A 17,181-nucleotide genomic window follows, 5' to 3' on the forward strand; every position below is an offset into this window, starting at 1 on the left:
TCACTTACTTAATAATGAATGCAGGGAGTGGAGAAACGTGTTAAACTGTGGAAAATTAGAGTGTGGTGTTTGGTGACTGGGCACATTTCAACTCTATTGCATCAATTGTTCCTCAAAATGTAAATATACCAATAGTAGCTAAGGTTTCACTGCCTGGCATAAAGTCAGAATTTACTGGCAAACATGCCCTCCTTATTTCCTCCATTCCTTTCAAGTCTCTCTCCTTACCTTTCTGCCAACGGTGCCTTTAAATTTACTTCCTTTTGTCTATGTGAGAAAGTTGCACTGGTTTAACTTGATTTGGCTTTTAATTGACATAGTTAAGCTAGAACAAAACTTGTGTGGACTCATTTTTATACGTGTGGCTTCTTTTTCTTTAATTAAACTTCCTCTTAATCAGTTTAAGCTAAACCAAAATAAACCACTCATACCAAAATAAGAGCATGTATACTGCCTTTTGCACAGATTTAACTATATCAGTTTAAATTCACACCTTAAGTTTTATTGGTGCAACTTTCTCGTGCAGACAAGCCCTCAGAACCATCTCCCTCTTCAGTGCATTATTAATTTGTCATTCTTCTTCAAATTCATTCTTTAAAAGCACATTTATGCTATAAGACATTTAAACAAGGGTGAAACACTCCCTGAGTTTATATTGTCACCCAAGGTACTATATTTGTCAGAACTGTTTTGTCTGCCTGCAGTATGCTGAATGCTCCTTGCGGCTATGCAAAGCACACTATCAGAGTTCAATAAATAATAAATACTAATAATGTATCTAGTCATGTGGATTCCAGTTCCTCATGTTTCCAATCATTATTAACCTATTACTGATGCAGCAGACAACAGGACCATGTTTCCAGCGGCACTTCAAATACATGGACAAAATCTTGACCTGATTTGTAGCAGCTTATTAGCTAATTTCAAAATAAGATATGGGACCATAGAGTCACTTGTAACACACAGACCCATATAACCAAAAAGTCCAGTGATGGAATTATTTAAGGAAGTGAAGAGAAAGGATTTGTGAAGAGGGGATTCTTATATTTGAAATCCCTCAAAATTCATTTTTACACAGAAAAGTATACTAAATTTCCTGAAATCTCTCTGGGAAGGAACATGTCAGGACAATTATTTTTCAAGTAGCAGCCAGGAAGTCTAAGATACTTCTATTTACAAAAATATTAATAAACAATAAATATTTTCAAAATAAAAAAGAAAGTATTTATAGCCTTTTCCCTGTTATTTTATCTTACCCATCTACTTTTCATAGTGTAAGGGTATGTTGCACCATTACCAGCCTCAGACATTTTTTAAAATGTAATTTAAAGTGAATTATCAAAACTCTAATAGCCATCAGCCATGTCACGGCTGCATTGGTGAACTTCTTGGGTGACTGAAGGCATTCAAGCATATCTGGGGCATGAACTACTAGCCTACTGATTCACACCGTTTGTGTTTTATTATTACATTAGGTACTTTAATGATTAAGAACAAATCAAAAGTGTGTCTCTAGATTTTAAATTTGGGGGAGAGTGCTTATTAGTTATGATTTTAATACCCAATTCCCATTCATATATATTGGATTGACAGATGTTTTGGGAAAGCCAGCCCACCATAATTTCTTTATTTCGATTTTGATCTAAGAAATCCAAAATGCTGGACACTCTTAACATACATTTATACTTTACAAAACAAATCATCCAAAGCCTCATCACTTCTCCTTCCTGCACCCTATCACATCTCATACGAATAACCATGCAGCAGACCAATAAAATTTAAAATCACCAGACAACAATCCCATCATAAACTGCTTCAGCCCTCCACAATGCCTCCTTAAACAAGTAAGCTTGGGAGCATGCCTGAAGCTCTATAGACTCAGGCCATTTTGGAATAGGGGGAGGGGAGGAATTCAGAGCACTCCAAAGGAAAAGATCCCTCCCAACCCCGGAAAAATGCTCTGCTAGCAGCCATCTCCTCTATACCAAAGGGGGATCCAACTTAGGAAACTCTGAAGATTTCAGTGGTGAAAGTGGAGAAACTTCAGTATGCCACTTTGTAATATATGAAATTTTACTAGCAGCAGCAAAACTTAGAAAAGACAATAAATGTGAGGAAGACGCTTCCATCTTAACAATATTTAATCTTGGAGAAACATTATAAACTAGGGCTAGATACTGCAAACTCTTATTCATGTGAATAGTCCTTACTCACTGAAGTAGTCCCATTGGCTGTTTCCTGGGATAAGGAATACTAGTGAGTTGGATTTGTAGGATCTAGCCCTTATATTGTCTGAATATATTTTTTCTCATGAGTAACTAAAGTGGTTGTCCCACATTTTCACATTTTCAGTGGCAGTTTCACACATTTAGGTAGGTGTAAGCAATTTTACAGATAAGAAAGGTCAAGATGAATATTTGCCAAAATTTAGGATAATCAGAATGAATAAGATTATTCTCTATGTGTTGCAGGTGTCTTTCAGATTCCCTTACTCTGAATGACTGCCACTAACACTAGTTCTTTTCACTGGGCAACAGTCACTGGAAGGGAAAAAAATCTGATTTACTACAGATTAGATTCATGTTGGGGGTTATAGGTTTTTTTCCCTGAAGGTGAAGGAACTTCTTAGTGTGCATTAGTTGCAAAGGGCCATAAGTGGTCATGAAGGAGGGTATCATTTCTCTTTGCATTGAAATTATGGTAAGAGGTCAGGTTGGAAGATTGATCAGTGTAAATTAAGAAAGGAAGCTAACATTTTCAGAGAGCTGAGACTGACACCACAGTATTGATTCCATTTACGTAATTAGTAGTTTATAGAAATAGCATCCCTGTGAAAGTAAGTAATCAATCAATCTTACTGGACTACACATTTGTTGCATTTCTGTAATGGATACAATAAAACTCCAACAAAAGGAAGTTTCATAATTAATGTTGTATTACATTAACTGTAAACCTCTTACTGAAATCATCAACACTGAGAAATTACAGATGTATAGATTACGGAGACAGAAGAGATTATTGTGATCATCTAGTCTAACCTCCTGTCTAACGTAGGACTTCCATGATTTAATTATTGTTTGAACTAGTGTGTATCTTTTAGGAAAAGCATAATTTTTCTAATAGTTAATTATTCTCACTTAAAAATGTGCACCTTATCTCCAAATTTGTCTCACTTCAGCTTCCACCCATTGGATCTTGTTCTCTCTTTGTCTGCTAGAATGAAGATGCTATTATAAATTTTATATCATCTATGTAGCTACTTATAAACTGAGATAAATCACAACTTAACCTTCTCTTTGTTAAACTAAATAGATTTAACTTCTTGAGTCTATCACTATAAAATATGTTTTGCTTTAATCATTCATATGCCTCTTCTCTGAGCCCTCTCCATATTATACATTCCAGCACAGATCTCCAAAGGTATTTAGGTGTCATGACACTGAGCATCATGGTGCTGAGAAATTCACAGGAACAACACTGCAATTCACAAAGCCCGACTTAGGTGCCTAAGCTCCCACACAATGAATAGGGATGGATAAGCACCTTAGACGTTAATCCACAAAGCCAGCATGGTAGATGGTTAGCTGTCTAAGCCAGCCAATGGGAGTGACTGATAAGAGGTGTGTGTGTGGTAAACTCCACCCCATCTCAGAGACAGAAGCCTAAATCCAAGCAGCGGGGAAGCACCTATCTCTATTTACAATCCACAAACCATGGGATAAGTAATTGGCTGGCCAAGTTGTGTGCAGGATCCAAAACGGCAGGGAGAGATGAAGGTGGCACTCCTTTGTAATCTTTAGCCTAGTGGTTAGGATACTTGCCTGGGATGTGGAAGGCCCCTCATTCAAGTCCCGCCTCCTACTGAGTGGGAGAAAGAATTTGAACAGGGATCAGCCACCTCTTTGGTGAGTGCCCTGACCACTAGCTACAGAGCCATTTTAACTCTTTCATTGGCCCAATTAATAATTATTTAAGTAAAGTGGAACATAAGAACAGCCACACTGGATCAGACCAAAGGTCCATCTAGCCAAGCATCCTGTCTTCCAACAGTGGCCAATGCCAGGTGCCCCAGAGGGAATGAACAGAACAGGTAACCATCAAGTGATCCATCCCCTGTCAACCCATTCCTAGCTTCCGGCAAACAGAGGCTAGAGACACTATCCTTCATGAATTTATCTAGTTCTTTTTTGAACCCTGTTATAGTCTTGGCCTTCACAACATCCGCTGGCAATGAGTTCCACAGATTGACTGTGCATTGTGCGAAGAAATACTTCCTTTTGTTTGTTTTAAGAACTGCATTAATTGAGATTGAGGGAGACCCACCTCAGACTATTCCACAAACCTAGTGGTTAGGGCACTCACATGACAGGTGGCCAATCCCTGTTCATAACTTCCCTTTCCCCCAACCCCAGAGGAATGAGCACTGTAATTAGCCTACAGGAGTACCCTGTCCACTAGGCTAAATGATATAAGGGAGGTCCTCCTCAACCCACCTACAACTGTTTGGTGTGAATTTACCTGAGACATCCAATCTAGTAGGCAGCCTCTGAAAATGCCTACTGGATTAGGTCCCCAGCTGTGCCTTCTGCAGCCAAACACCTATCTTTCCCTGTTGGCAAATCAGTCGGGGGCTTACATGGGAGGTCAGAGTCTGGATGCCTACCATGAGGCTGCAGTGCACATGCCCAGCAGCAAAAATTTAAGCGCTGAGTGAGTTTAGGCACCTAGAGGGTTAGGCGGCAACCAGGTAGGAGTTTTGTGGATTGCAGTAGTGGGTGAAAATGGGACTTAGTTATCAGAATACCTTTGTGGACCACACCCATCCTTCTTGAATAGTGGACACCAGACTTAGACATAGACGTATTCCAGTACCAGTCACACCGCTGCCAAATACAGAGGAAATATAACCTTCCTACCTGATATTACCATTTATACATCCAACAACTGCACAAAAATTAATGCCCATGTAATGGTGTGGCACCCACTTCTCACAAGCACCCCCTTTTAATCAGATGTGTCTGTAGTTTTTCAGTTTATAATGACCCCTGTCAGTGGTTTCTCAGGTAGTTTTACAGGGACTCAGCCCTTTTGGCCAAGTCACATACACTGTATGTGAAACAGAACAAACCTCTTCCAGGGACTATCGTCTTTAACTTGTCCCAGCCCTATTATAGGGCCATATCCCCAGGGCTTTCTCTCTGGAGACAGTATTTTCCTGTGGCCTTCCCTGGGCTCATTCCTTACTCAGTCCCAGCAGTCAGCCAAAAGCTCCTTCTTTCCTCCCCTGCTCCCTACCCACACTGAGATGTCCATGGTCCTGCTGCTTTTTCAGTCAGCCAGAATACAGACCTCTCTCCTCCAGTTCCAGGCAGCAGCTGACTGACTCCGGCCCTGCAACTCCTTTTATGTAAGTCTGCTGGCCCTGATTGGCTGCTTCCTGCAACCACTCTAGGCCACTTGGAGGACTTCTCTTCTGATCATCTCTGGGACAGGATGTGGTAGGACCCTGAGGCCTCTAGGCCTAGTCCACCGCATCACACCCTGAATTACAGTAATTCAAGCATGAAGGATGAATGAGGGTGCAAAAAGACATTGATTACATTGCAGAATAATGTGCATATATCATATTGATTGAAGGGAACTAGGGAAGACCCACTGCCTTATGATTAGAGATAGTCAAAAATGTTTGACTGAAAAAAATTTATATTAAAAAAGAAAAAAACAGCCTCTCACAAATGAATTTTCCATGAAAAATTCAGAAGTAAAAATTATCACTTTTTGCAAAAAATTGTGTGTCTAACGTGTCTTCAATTTTTTATGGAATGCTATCAAAATATTACAGAGGTGGTTACACAGGTTTTTCATTTATTGAAAACCAGTTTTTCAAATTTGCAAAAGCATTCAGAAAAAATAGGATCCATTTTGAACAGTTCAGAACAAAAAACATTTCAAAATTTTGCAGTTTGTCATGCAAATGCTTTTTTTATTTTTCATCCATCTCCTATTGTAACATAACAACAACTTTGGAAAATGTATGGCTATCAACACCTTTATGTCCAGCAGCTTGGAGCCTTGGAAATCTCAACAGCAGCCCTGGAGATATAGGTGAGTATTAAGAAATTAGAAACTAACAAAGAATGACACGAACACTGAGGATTTTGTATATTTTTATTGTGAAAATAATTTTAAAATCCACAGCAAAGCCCACAAGGGAAGGGAGCATATCAAATCTATACCACAGGAAGACAGCTTAGATACCTCTCAACAAGCCCGGCTGAACTGAATTTCCCCAGCTAAGCACGCGTATTTTAGAAGACAAAATTACATCTTTAATAAGTAGGAAATGTCATACTTTTAAAAAAAACCTAATAGAATAAAAAAAGAAGTTCTGAACTATAAAACAGTGCATTAAAATAACCCATATGTTGTTCACACATTACCAAACTGTTGGGAGATTATTTTATTTTTTGCACAGATCTAGAAGGCTCTGATGAAAGAGGGTTTTCCTTTAAGGATTGTCTGTTGTCACACTTTGGGTGCAATTCAGATCAGTGAGAGGTTTTGTCATCGCTATATTGTGGACACAGGCCCTTGCGAAGTCCTGTAATCCATTTAAAACTCATACAGTCCCACATCACTAATAAAAGCAGATTTTTTTCTGAGCATTATCTGAAGAATTTTCCAGCATCCTTTAAATAAAAAAAACTGATATAGTTAGTTTTTCTTAAGATATCCAGCATATCATCAATTCTAGGCATAGAATAAGCATCTGGCACCATGACAGCACTGAGTTTCCTATACTCAACCCGAAACCTTACAGTGTTGTCTGTCTTAGTAACAAAGACCACAGGTGATGCCCAAGAGCAGTCAGACTCTGTAATCACTCCCAGGTCCAGCATGCTCTGCATCTCTGTGCAAGTTTGCTCTTGTACCTTGCCAATGGTACAGTACGCGCTGCTGGGAAGTGGCTGTGATCCTACAGTAACGATCTTATGAGTCAGCAAATGAGTCTTCCCTGGCTTGTTAGAAAACTTTCTGTCTCAGTATCTCCTTCCCAGAAGTCTCTGATAAGAGCTAGGAGTCCCCTCACTTTCCCTCCGTATAGAAGATCAAATGGGCCAAACTGTAGATTCTTGTGGCACTTCCTTATTAACAACAAATAGTGTAACATTTTGTCCTAATCTTAGTCCCACCTGCGGGCATGCATCCTCAGAATTGATTTCAGTGTCCCACTGAACCTCTCCACCACACCATTTGTCTCTAGGTGATATGGGGCAGCTTTTAGTTGTTTTATGCCACACACAACTTCCATAAGTCACTGAACAGCTGAGACATGAAATCTGACTAATGATCTGATAAAATATTTTTAAGAAAACACACTCTGCTAAAAATAATTAAAAGGGCTTTTTGCCACAGAAACAGGCTTTATGTCAATAGAGCAACTGCTTTCGGATATCGATGGCAAAATCCACTACCACTAGGATATATTTCTTCCCCCTTTGGGTGGGGTGTAGCATAGGACCCACAACGCCCATTGCTACCCTATAAAACGCCTCTAGTATTACAGGCAAAGGGCAAAGAGGAACTTTCTGCAGTCCTGCAGGTCTTTTTTGACATAATTCACAAGACCTGCAATAATCTCTCCCCTCATTTTGTACTCTGGCCAGTAATTTTTTTTTTTTAAACGGCTCATAGATTTTCGTGGCTCTAAGTGACCAGTAAAAGGAAAATCATGTGTTAGCAAGATTAATTCCCCACAATTCTGGGCAGGCACAATCAGCCACTTCTAAGGTTTCCCAGGGATTACACTTTTCCCCATGAGCTTACTTGTACTTTCTCCATTTCTCCTCACTGGGGTTCCCTTCAGCAGATATCCCCATATGCACTCTAGAGTGCAGGCTACCCTTGGTTCATCTGCAAAATGCTAGCAGCTGACAACTGGGACAGATTCTTCAGTAGCAGGGGTTAATTCCCCCTCCCCCAGTCTCAGAGGATTCTACTTTCCTTTGCTATGCAGGAGCTGGCTTCAATCCCTCCCATATCTGAAAGCACTTTGCTTCCTCTTGCTCAGCTAGGGCTGTCCCCTTCTCCCACAGCTGCTCCTTTGTCTGCACAATTCTCTTCTATGGGTTACAACATTAACAGCTGTGAACATACTAAAAATATAATTTCCCACCAGCATTGCTGTGGAAATGCTGTTTAATATCGCAACTTTCAAGGTACCTTTCAAGCCTCCTAATTGGAAATGCACCTTAGCCAGAGGTACAGCTATTTAATATTTCTCTAATGCTAGGAGCTCTACCTTCTGGTCAGGTAACTTGCCAGTTTTTCTGAATACGCTTTCCTTGACCTGAAAAATTTGTACTCCAATGTCCCTTGAGGCTACCCATTCTTTGCAATATATATTGGCAACCTTGATAAACTCCAGGTCCACTTCCTTAGGCTCAGGCCTCACAAAATTGATCAGTGGCCCCACATGTTCCTCTATGTTAATGAAAGTTGCATTAACTTGCGTTGGATGGGGTGTGAGCTTAGTTTATCTTAGGGCACTTATTTCTCATGTGCTCAGTGGAGTTACATTGGTGATACCTCCTTGGACCATTCTCCTGTACAGGTTGTGTATGATGGGGATTTCCAGCAGAGGAATGATTCTGGGGAGGTGAGCACCTGGGCTCCCAACCACTCTCTTTCTTCCCAGTGGTAAAACACGGTCCTCCCCGTTACACCAGGCTTCTGTCCCTCCTTCGGTGTCTTGTGCTCATTAGACATTTGGGCTTGTACAATAGAATCAGGCGGCAGGATGGCAACTTCCTGTAGAGAACTTAAAGATTTATTCTATATTACATCTCGGAACACATACTTAGAAAATGCTCTTGAGCAAAGAGATCAAACAATTGGTCATAGTTGTCAGCCACTTCTTCCTTTTTCTTATTGGGCCACACATTTTCTAGACATATTGACTCATGCCAGCACTTTTCCTGAGATTTGTGAATTTCAGCCTGTACAGATCAGGATTAATTTGAAAGCTTTGCAAGACAGATTTTTAAAATTCAGAATATTTCAAAGTTTTTTAAACTAGCATTTCATTAAATATGTTTTATGCTTTACCACACAACTTTGCAATCAGGGGACTCTTATCTTCTGGAACTTTATGAACCTCACATAACCTTTCAAAAGTGAAAAAATATTCTTCCATATAATCTGCTTCTTTTTTGTATGCAGGGCACAACCTGTCCCTCCTGGGTGATCCTTTGATGGAGGGAGTTCCTGGGGATAGTGGGATCTGCCCGTTTGCCCATTTTGCTCTGGGCACCTCTGCCTTTGTGCCTCCCATTCCTTGGCTCTCGTATTTGTTTCCCACTTTTGGTGTCCATGTACTTTGTCTTTCTACCCAGACCACCATTTTTATGGTTCACGCTCATCTCTTAATTTGTCATTCCCCAACCTGGCCAGCAATAACTTTATAGTTGCTTCACTGATGCTCATGTTTATGCTTTACTTTTGTTCTATTTCCCTTATCTGAAATAAACAAACTGAAAATAATAAAATGGTAACCTTTCTTTTGACTGTTCCTAGTCTTCACAATTGAGAATCACTTAAACTGTTACACGAGTGCTTAAAGTGTAAATCTCAGTTAAAATAGCAAGATGTTTAAATCCTGCATAATTATGCCCATGTCACATTTAGGGGTGCAATTCAGACCAGGGAGATGTTGTGTCACCTGTATTAAAATGCTTCTGCTATTGGTGGCTTCCAGCCTTCATGCACTCCATGTTCTGTAAATTGTACTACTCCGATTCAACCACTTTGAATCCAACAGCCTGCCAGAAGTTATCCCAGACACACTCTTGTCTTTATCAGACCTGGTTAATGTTAGCAGGTGACCCCAACTCACCCCCAGTCCTGAGCTTTCTCGAACCCATGTGCTCTGCAATGTCCATCCCTCTCCTGCAACATTCAGAGGCATAAAAGGTCCATTTGATCCTTTAAAGAGACAAAACCCAACAACTTGCCACATTAACTGGAGTTAACATACACTTTAAAGCAAACACAGAACTTGGTTGGGTTAGATCAGGGATCTCAAACTCAAATCACCATGAGGGCCACATGAGGACTAGTGGACCCCTTTACACAGGTCTGCAAATGTACTTTGAAATTTCAGTCAGGCAGTATTCTTTCTCACTTATGCTTCTTTACCAGCACTATATTCTGCAACTGGAAGGTAGAGTCTTGTCTAACTCCCATTGAAATCAATGGGAAGAATGTCATTGACTTCAGTGGGAGTTGGATAAGACTCATAATCAAAAGTTCTGTTGATGATGCATAAACCAGAATAGCATACAGCTCATGCTCCCCCTCCCTGCTCCTATTCCAACCCCTTCCCCAAAACCCATCCCTGCCTCTTCTCTGCCTCCTCCCCTGAGTGTGCCGCGTCCCTGCTCCTCCCCTCTCCCTCCTGTAAAATCCTAAGTGCTGCCAAATGGCTGTTCGGGGGTGGGAAGCGCTGGGAGGTAGGTGGAGGAGCGGGGACAAGGCGCACAGTGGGGAGAGGAGTGGCGGGGAGAGGGAGTCATTTCCTATGGCGGGCCGCAGGAAATAGCTCCGCAGGACTGCTGTGTGTTTGAGATCCCTGGGTTAGATTAAAAGTAAAACTAGTTTACTAACAAAAGAAGACAGGATTTTAAGTGAGTTCAAGTATAAGAGATAAAGTTAGAAATGGTTACAAGCAAATAAAGGTGAACACACACATGTAAAAGTCTAAAACTTAATCTAGCAAGGTACAGGCTTTGTTCAAGATGGCTTTCCCAATTAAGTCTTCTGGCAAAATGGTGTCTGACTCCTTCCCTCCCCTCGGGATCTCCTCCAGCAGCCCAAAATGCAGGTTCCTTTGTTTTCTTAGATGAAAGACATACCTTGGGATATTCTGCCCTTTCCTTTCTAGAACAGTATGGATTCTTCTGGTTACCCCTCAAAGTAAAGTTTATTGAAGCAACGTGGAAGATGACATGGACTCTGGTGGTGAAGGAAGCTCCATGTTCTTTCTTCCTGCACTAGCGTTTGCTAAAATGTAAATTGTTTTGTTTCTTGCCATCTCCACTCTTCCCTCCCCATTAGTTTGATTGCTCTGTTTACTGTTTATGTGTAAGCTGAGGTAAACCCACACTCCTTTGTTTAGGATAGAGCTGTTTAACACTTTTACCTGTCTGGTTTTGAACAAGTGCTAGTAACATCATTCTAGGTAATTCATAATTTTACATATACTGTTGATATTGTCAGCCATGATATTATTAACCAGTAAGTTATTAGTTTTCAAATGATACCTCACAAGGCATATTTTGTGCAAAGATTATTACAATAGTGTGTAAGGCAGGGGTGGACAAACTTTTTGGCCCTAGTGCCACATCGGAGTTGCAAAACTGTATGGAGGGCAGGTAGGGAAGGCTGTCCCTCCCCAAACAGCCTGGCCCCCACCACCTATCAGCCCCCTCACTGCCCCCCCTCAGATCCTCTGATCTATCCAACCCCCACTGCTCCTTGTCCCCTGACCACCCCCTCATGGGACCCTCCACCCTAACCGCCCCCCCCGGGACCCCACCCCCTATCCAACTCCCCTTGCTCCCTGTCCCCAGACTGCCCTGACCCCTATCCACACCCCCGCCCCCCTGACAGGCCCCCCGAGACACCCACGCCTATCCAACCTCCCTGTTCCCCATCCCTTGACTGTCCTCCCGAACCTCCACCCCATTCAACCGCCCTCTGCCCTGAACCTCCGCCCCATCCAACTGCTCCCTGTCCCCTGATTGCCCCCCGGAACCTTCTGCCCCTTATCCAACCTCCCCACCCCCTTACCATGCAGCTTAGAGCAGCCGGACTTGCTCACTAGAAAGCCTGGGAGGTGGGCAGGCACAAGCCGTGCTACCCGTGTGGCAGCACGGCTGAGGGGGAGGGGCTGACGGCTAGCCTCCCCGGCCAGGAGCTCAAGGGCCATGCAGGATGGTACTGCAGGCCGGATGTGGCCCAGAGGCTGTAGTTTGCCCACCTCTGGTGTAAGGTGTGAATACAGGGGTGCATACGGTTACAGAGTCCCACACTCTTGGAACACTCCTGCTGCAACCTTCGAAAAAGCTCCAGTCAGAAACAGGGGTGCTTGGGTTACAAATATGTTGTCTCGCAGAAATCTGTGCTTGGGCTTGAGAACATAAGGAGCCAGAGACCCAACCCACTTCTTAATTCCTTCCAAGCACTTGTGCATCTTGTCTGAACCTCCTCTCCCCACGCTTCCGAAAATTAAAATACAAAGGGTGAAATTTTGGCCCTACTGAAGTCAAGGGCAAAAATCCCACTAATTTCACCCCACGTACGAGTCTGGTATTTCAGTTCAAACACAATTAAAAAAAAATATCTATTTTACAAGTGGGCACCAACTAAGAACTCTTCTATTTAATTATCTGTGACAGTGCTATCATGCCACAACACAACTAGGCAAGCAAACATCCTGAACAGCAGACAGCATCGTAGGAAATACAAGCCCCAGAACACTCTCTGATCTACTTTCATGCTGTAGCACTTCCAAGTAACAAGGGACATTGTGAAAGAGAGTAAATTCATTTAAGAGGTTACACTGTAAAACAGGTTAAAAGGGTCTAGCATAAAACCCAGCTGCTACCTCTTAACATGGCCCTCTTATCCATTAACTTTCACCCCACCTTTTTAATATTTTTTTCAATGCATGATCATTTGATTGCACATTCAACTCAAACATCACATTCTTTTGGAGTGGATTGTGCCTTTAAGAAAATATGAAACTTTAATTAGAGAGAATGCCAAACTTGCTGGGTCACCTCTGATATGATCTGGAAAAGAGGAACCAGCAGTCCTGCTTGGCAACCTTTGATATTATATGAAAGGTATAGGAACAAATTCTTTTTCCTGCATTTCAAGAGATATTAGAACATGGCCAAGCAAGTCAGTTTGCCCTCTTATAATTCAACTTTTATGTCCAATTCAAAGCAAGTGAAATTCCCTTTACTCTCCTCACAGGAGCAACACAACCTACGAAAGCGTGCATTTCTACTATGGTTTCCATTAGAAAGTGTGCAATACTCAGGCTGAGCCCTATCTCAGGTGGTAGCAGGTTCCTATAGCTAGTCCAAGTGAGTTTAGACCTCTTTTCTGTCAATTACAGCTGTTACGATGCAAATATATTGACAGGTGGTTCTTCAGGTATGTAGCTTGAAACTATTTTTAGATATTTAAAAATAAGTACCATGATCTTGAAATGGATCTGGTAATAGTAACAAATGTAACAGTACTGGAGCCCTGCAGAAATGCACCCACTGCACATGTACTCTTTCTCCCTCTCCATTTTCTTCACCTACACTTATTGTACATGTATCCTGTAGCGGGGAACTGAAGTTACTCATTCTCTCTCTGCAGTTTTGGAGCATGATGCATCACAATGCTCTGTCCTGTGACAGTAGAATGAATTATATTGAAATTATAATTCATTAAAGAAATGCTACTTGAAGGGTTTGTTGAAATATAGTTGTCAGGAAGAGAAATATTAAGGAGTGTGAGACAATGGGTCCTCAAACTAACTTAGAGCTCCTACTGAGCTAGGAGATTGGTAAACGCTAGTATGCAAATAAGATGTGTGTGTATATTTGTCAGTTTCTGCTTTCGTCTCTTATGTTAAATTGGCTTTGGCTTAGCCTCAGAGAGGGGCTCACATCTGGGTGCATTAGCGAAGCGCTTTGCTAATAAACAGAGTGGTCTGACAAATTATGTGAGTCCTGAATCTGATTTTGACAGTCCTTACAATTGGTAGCACTACTCCAAGGAAGGGGGTAGGACCAGGCTGTCATACTGTTGTTACTGGACATAGCTATTGCAAATTCCTCCTTGAGCTGTTGGGAATGGCGTGGCTTTCCTTTCACCTCTGGATTCTAGAGCCTGGCCAGTCCCAGCTCCTCAACTAACCCTGACTCAACTACACTGCTGGTCTGGTGCTGCGCCTCAGCAGGGCCCAGAGCTATCATGCAGAGATGGGAGTGTGGTCTGTGGCTTTTTGCAGTAAGGAGCAGCAGCTGCCATTAGCTAAAAGTGCAGAGTCATGTCCCATCTAAACTGTACAAAACAATAGAATATTTGGTTGTTAAGGAAGAATAACAGATCTACAGACAAACATTAAGATGTTTAAAGAAAATCTTTGCAAGATAACACTCTGTTTGGCAGAAATGCTTATCAACAGTTGCAACGGGGAAAAAAAAAATCTATAAATGCCCCTTTTTAAACCTCCAGTTGTTTCTGTCTGTTGCGTAACTAGTTTCACAACATTTGAATGGATTCTTGTGTGTAGGAAGTAATGTGCTAGGACTGGTTAAAGAATTGTTTCGCAATATTTAGTAAAAATAATTGGTTACGGTACAGATAAGCAGGACCTAAGTTTAACTATATAAACTGGGTCCCAAAAAGAAGTTATTTGAAACCTAACTCCAGGACACAGCCCAAGATCAAAGCTGCCAGAACCCTCAAATCCTGCCAACTATACTGGACACAGCCCCACATGACCCAATCCTGACTGGGCACCAGGAAAAGTTCATTTGCCATATGGGAGTGGTGAGCATTGTATGTTTAGCATGTGTATTCTGCTGATCAATTGCTAATAAATACAAGTTAAGGATATTACTGTGTAAAGACTCTTTCACTGGGAAAAGGTCCTGCCAACCCATAGAGGGATTGCTCTTGGTTGGGGGGGCACTGAAGGCACTGCTGCTGCTTGGGCATTCCACGTGGCCAGCAGCACCAGCCTTTGCCCAGGTGGTCCCCACGGCCAGCTGCCAGGGCCATCAAGCAGTGGCTGCTTTGGCCGCCCCCAGGACCACTGACTAGCGTTGCACTGGCTGCCTGGGTCTGCCTGAGCAGTAGCTGGTATGGCTGGCCTTGGGGCCACTCCAGCAGTGGCCAGTGCGGCTGACTGCAGGGCCACCCGATCAGCTGTCTATAAGGCTGCTCCAGCAGTGGCCGGTGTGGCTATCTCTGGGGCTGCCTGAGCTGCAGACCCCAGAGCCAGCCCTGAGGTCAGCCACATGGGCTGCTGCAGAAGTAATGGAAAGTCATGGAATCCATGACTTCCACTACCTTCATGACAGACATGCAGCCTTACCTATCAACACTAAATTTCATCTGTCATTTTGTCACTGTGTTGTGAGATCCCTTTGTAACTCTTCACACAAAACTTTGGACTTACAATATTGAGTAATTTTGTATTGTCTGCAAATTTTACCCTCACTCTTCACCTTCTTCTCCACATCATTTACGAATATGCTGAACAGCACAGGTCCCAGTATCGATCCTTGGAGGACCCGGATATTTACCACTCTTCATTGTGAAAATGACCATTTAATCCTTCCCTTTGTTTCCTATCTTTTAACCAATTACTGATCCATGAGAGGACCGTCCCTTTTATCTCATGGGAAGTGTGACATATTGAGGGTGGGGTTGATGGAGCATGGTTCAGGGGAGGGGGAAGAGCAGAGAATCTGAGGGGACTAATGGTCATAGAGGGGACAGTGCAGCATTATTATCATCATAGGGATACCCTGAGGTTCAGAAAATGACAAGGCCAAGCTGCCCGAGCATAGTTTTTCAAGGTGCCAGAGGGTAACTTCATCTTAGATTTCACATGCCTGAGTGCTCTGGCAGCACTACAGACCTGGGTAATAGATAAACAACCAATGAGGGATGCCAAGTCTTGGGATAATGCATTTACAGCAATTTGCCCTACCTACTAGGCAGCTTTTTGATAGATCAGTTGCTGTATTTACTGGGTAGTCTTCAGGCTCAACCTTGCATATAGCATACTTCTAGCTTTCATGGGGCCAAGCACAGGTCACTATAAGTGTGTGCGTCCTACAGTGAGAGATGTAAACCACAGGATAGCACATCTTATATATCTGCCTCTGTGCCTGACCTAAAGGATGCAAATTTATTACAGTCCCCACCCGTGCACATAACACGTACAGATCAGCAGGTTACAGGGACACAATCTTCAAGTCAGCCTAAGCTGAAAAAAATAATTTCTGGTTAGTCTTGCTACCTTGGCTTCTTTCTATTTTAAATTAATCAAATGCACCTGAGCTCTTTATATACACTTTCTTTTAGTGCTACTGTTAAAAAAAAAAAAAAAAGACAAACCTTTTCCCCCTCTGCCTACCAACATCTGGTCTACATTGAAGAGTTCAAACAACTTGATATAGAAAAAAAACCCCACACCCACAGCTATGCTGACACAGCTATGCTGACAACTCCCCTGTACAGACACAGATGGAAGAGCACTTAGGGAGACTGTGTTTCTGCACCCTTCTGTCCGTGCACACTGTGCCTACAGACCAGGGCTTTGTTGAGATGTTTGTCATCTGTTCTGCTTTTCTCACACATATTCTTCATTTTTTCAGACCTAGGACAGGAGGGAGACCCTTATAGTAAATCTCAAACACAGCAGAGCCAGCCTGACCCTAGGAACAGCAATGATGGTGGCAGACAGAGAGAAGAGGTTTCTGGTCCTTTTGGACGGTCTGCTGCTGATTACTTGGCCAGCTAGACACGGTCACGTGCTTGTTAACGTCATGCCGCCTGGCTCTGCCCATCTCCAGGTGTGTTACACGCACGCCCAGGCGACGGCACACGGGCCTCTGGCTAGGACACGCCAGGCGGAGTCTGCCGGGGGAGCAGGAACAGGTGTCCATCGCACGCCGCTATTACCTACCCCACCTCACAATGAGCCAGGGCTGAGCGGCCCGGCGACTGCAGCGCCGAGGAGGCGCGTTCCGCAGGCAGAGAAGGAGGCAGCGCCCAGCGCCCGCCGGGCACGAGTCCCCCCTTCACGCCTCAGGAACCCGACAACTAACCGCTGCCCGACACCACCTGGGGCTGCGGAACCGGGGCCCGGGCGGGACTGGTGGGGGTGGGGGGGAGCGGGCTACGCGCACCTCGTCGCTGTCCCTGCTCGCTGAACGGCTCGTGCCGGCCGGGGCTTGGCGGGTCTGGAGGTTGCGGCGGGCGCCCAGGCACCGCGGAGCGAGGAGTCCGCGTCCCGGCCCGCCTCGCTAAGGTCGCCCCCCTGGTTACGCACGCGACACGCTAGCCGAGGGGCGGGGCACTTCAGCGACTAACCCCAGA

The 17,181-nt window shown here is 43.3% G+C and overlaps 1 long non-coding RNA gene across 2 annotated transcripts; it reads right to left on the minus strand.

Moving 5' to 3' along the window:
- Positions 1-6,154: 6,154 nt before the first annotated feature.
- Positions 6,155-17,161, minus strand: LOC144264040 (uncharacterized). Of its 2 annotated transcripts, none has more exons than XR_013345927.1 (2): positions 16,992-17,161; positions 6,155-9,984 (listed from the first exon to the last, which is right to left on the minus strand). It is a non-coding gene; the product is annotated as an uncharacterized LOC144264040 (long non-coding RNA). The 2 variants fall into 2 exon arrangements; XR_013345928.1 differs by lacking the exon at positions 16,992-17,161 and adding an exon at positions 10,914-11,442.
- Between the last annotated feature and the right edge of the window lie 20 nt (positions 17,162-17,181).

The sequence above is a fragment of the Eretmochelys imbricata genome, chromosome 4 (assembly GCF_965152235.1).
Source record: "Eretmochelys imbricata isolate rEreImb1 chromosome 4, rEreImb1.hap1, whole genome shotgun sequence".
Lineage (NCBI taxonomy): Eukaryota > Metazoa > Chordata > Testudines > Cheloniidae > Eretmochelys > Eretmochelys imbricata.